This window comes from Gavialis gangeticus, unplaced genomic scaffold (genome assembly GCF_001723915.1).
Source record: "Gavialis gangeticus isolate Ggan-Ray unplaced genomic scaffold, GavGan_comp1, whole genome shotgun sequence".
In the NCBI taxonomy this organism is placed as follows: Eukaryota; Metazoa; Chordata; order Crocodylia; family Gavialidae; genus Gavialis; species Gavialis gangeticus.
In genome coordinates this window covers 8,384,516-8,387,770 of record NW_017729017.1, presented here as the reverse complement: position 1 = coordinate 8,387,770, position 3,255 = coordinate 8,384,516, and the positions used below count along the sequence as shown (strand labels likewise).

The 3,255-nt window shown below is 41.8% G+C and overlaps 1 protein-coding gene across 1 annotated transcript in view; it reads left to right on the top strand.

Annotated features, from left to right (window-relative positions):
• ASIP (agouti signaling protein) overlaps positions 1-3,255 on the top strand; it is a 70,879-nt gene that overhangs the window by 17,115 nt on the left and 50,509 nt on the right. The gene's annotated exons all lie outside the window — the stretch shown is intronic.

Genomic DNA, 3,255 nt, shown 5'->3' with positions numbered 1-3,255 from the left:
CATGACTAAGACACCAGATTTCAAAAAGGCAGATTTCAAGTGAATTAAGAAGTTAATAGGTATGGTGCCATGGGAAGTGAGACTGGAGAATAAAGGCACCCAGAATGACTGGAAGCACAGTTTTGGAAGCCAAAAAAGAAGCATTCTGGTACAATGGAAGCACTAGAAGGATGCCGCTGCTGCTGCTCAGGAGGCCTCCAGGACCCTAGGTAAGGCTGCTGGCCCCAGCCTCTGCTAACCCACCTGAGACAATTTGCCCCGGACCAACTGCATGTCCAAAGGCATGCACAATGGCAAAAAGCAGTAGCACAAATTTAGGGAGCTGCTATTTTTGCTGCAGCAATTGCATGCTCCTGCATGTGGGGACACGCCCAAGAAGGCTATTTTGTTTTACAAATCTGAATAAGAGATGTACATTTGACTATAATGACTGCAGAACTAATGAAACAATATTTTTTCACTATTCTTGTCTAGTTTGATTTTTTTAAGCTTTATATATAATCTAACAAATTAGTGCTCATTTCAATAAATCTATTTGTTTTTTGCTTTAATCTTAAACTGAATATTATAGCACTAGACCCGTAAAATACAAGTAAAGCTTCTAACTTAGCAACAATTAACACCTACAAAACCACAGACTAAGGAGAGGAAATAATACAATCAGCTGCCCCAAGACAGAGACAGTCAGTTGCACAAGCACCCATGTCACGAGTTTTCCCTGTCAGCAGCTAGGGGTGCAGGGCCCCAGAACCCACCTGCACCTATCTCCTTGAAAGCTGGCAGGTGTCATGGCTGCAGCAGGGGCTACCATCCCTGCAGCTTTCATCCTGCTGCGCCTTAACACACACAGTGTCACCCATGTCATGAATTTTGCTTGTCCGCAGCTTGAGGTGCAGTTCTCCCTAAACCCCTCCACTTATCTCCTTAAAACTTGGCAGGCTTCATGGCCTCAGCAGGGGCCACCACCCCTGCAGTTTTCATCCCCCTGTGGCTTAACACGTACACATGACATGAGATTTGCTTTCAAGAATTTGGGGTGCAGTTCTTCCTGAACCCCTGCACTGATCTTCTTGAAACACAGCAGGTTCCATGCTCTCAGAAGAGGCTACCATCCCTGCAAGTTTCATCCATATAAGACAAAAAACAACAAAGTTATAGATATTTCATTGATACCCTATGGCCAGATCTCCGAGGCGGCTCCTAAGCTTCAGAGCTGCTTTGGCCAGATCGAAGCAGGAACCCGGTCCGGAGCTCTGGATCAGATCCCTGGCATCTGAAGCAGCCAGATCTCAAGCCAGATCAAATAGCTGCCTACTCGCACAGGCCTATTCTCAAACACCTTTGAGAATTTTGGTCTAATTAACTACTCCAATGTGGATAGATGCCTAGCTGAATAAAGTCTTATACCTGGTTTTCCTTACTTAAGCATAGAAATTGCCAAACAGATCAGAAAACCAGAGCACCTAGTTCAGTTGCCACTACCAGAGATTCTAAGAAGTTGCAAAAAATCCTGAGCTCACATAAAAAATGTTTCTTCCTAACCACCCTCACTTAATTGTCACTTATACTATATTACTACTAAATTACAGGGGGGGAAATGGCCACCAAGTTCACTAGTTCATATTATAAACAAATGCAGTGTATGATAAAAAAAATTATTAATAAATCAAAATAATATTAAATAGATTAACCATCCATGTAGAACTTTCTGATGTTTTAATGGTCAGATGCAAGAGCCAGGGTACAACTGATAAAAAATTACACAAATACACACAACCATTTTAATATGGCAGGAAAGAGGGTGGTAGTTCAATGTCTGATGATTTTTAATATTCATATTTATAAAAGCCTCCAGAGTACTTGGATATTTAGATTTTTAGGGAATACAAACCACTGTTTCTTTTGTTACCCAAAACTCTACAAGCTGTTACACTACATGATACAACAGGCCTTTGATTTTTCAGTTAGTTCAGGGTGTTTTGTGGGAAAGGTTTAACGAGAACAGATGTTCAATTTATTTTCAGTTAAGGGAATTTTAGCAGGTGGGCTAAGTATATAGGCAGGTTAGCTTATATAGGCAGGGTGGCCATTCCCAAGTGCTCATTAAGAAGCAAGACTGTAATCACTCTGAACCTGTTAATGGGGCCGCAGATCCCGTTAAAAAATTGCTATGTACTCAGATTTACATAAGTCAAATTAAGTCACTCTTGAGTACACTACAACCATTGGGGCACCTTTAGATACTATGCATCATTGATGATTCTTTGGACAAAGTGATCTGGTTGCACTCATTTCCTCTCCAGGTATGAATGGCCGTTGACTCACAGGGAGGTCATTCGCACCTTGACAATTCTTGTTTTCCGTCTTGCTGGGTGTCCACACACCCTCCTCACCCAGACTAACCCAGGTGGGGGCACCAGTTTAGTCTCTGACAATCCAACCATGGAACAGGCTACGCTTGGTTATATGGTACCAGATGTAGGCCAGGCTTCTCTTGGTCTGCTATGAGGCACATTTATATAAAACACTTGAAGAACGATCTGCTATTATTTAAATAAAAGTTGGGTGACCTCTCCTACAATTATAGACCTTTTCCCTGTATTTTTTTCCATTATTATTTTTTTTTAGGTAATAAAATAGAAAATTAAATCTAGGTTGTCTCCAAAATCCAAGAACTACAAAACACTGAAACTCAATTTAGTTCCCTGTTCAGTGTTTTTGGAGGATGAGAGATTGAACAGAATTCTTATGAAGTTCTGCAAAATCCTACATACAGTTAAATATACACTGCCTGTAAATAATGATGTTTTGTTCCCTATCCCTTTCCATTCAGGTTTAGAAATGAAAGGGACAAGATTGTGTCAACTCTAAAATCAGGAGGGCAAAACAGTGCAAGGAGCTGCACAGGAGATACCTGGAGCACTTAGAGAGCTCTTAGCACAAGCACTCCAAAGCCTCTCCAAAGTTGTAGCAGATAAGACAGTGATTGTTAATCAGGGTGGTGCAGCACCTTGGGGTGCTGCCAGATCCTTTGAAGTGTGCCATGAGATGTGAGGAAATAAGCAAGGTGTGAGAACCTAAGCAATTAAGTGCAGGCTCAGGCCTTCCAGATCCTGGCCAGGCCCTTCTCTCATTGCCCAGGCCCCTGCAAAGAGGTAAGCACTATAATGTATACATTAGTTTTGGAAATTGGGTGCCACTTGATTCACAAAAGTTATGAAGGGGTGCTTTGAATTCCAAATGGTCGAGAACCAC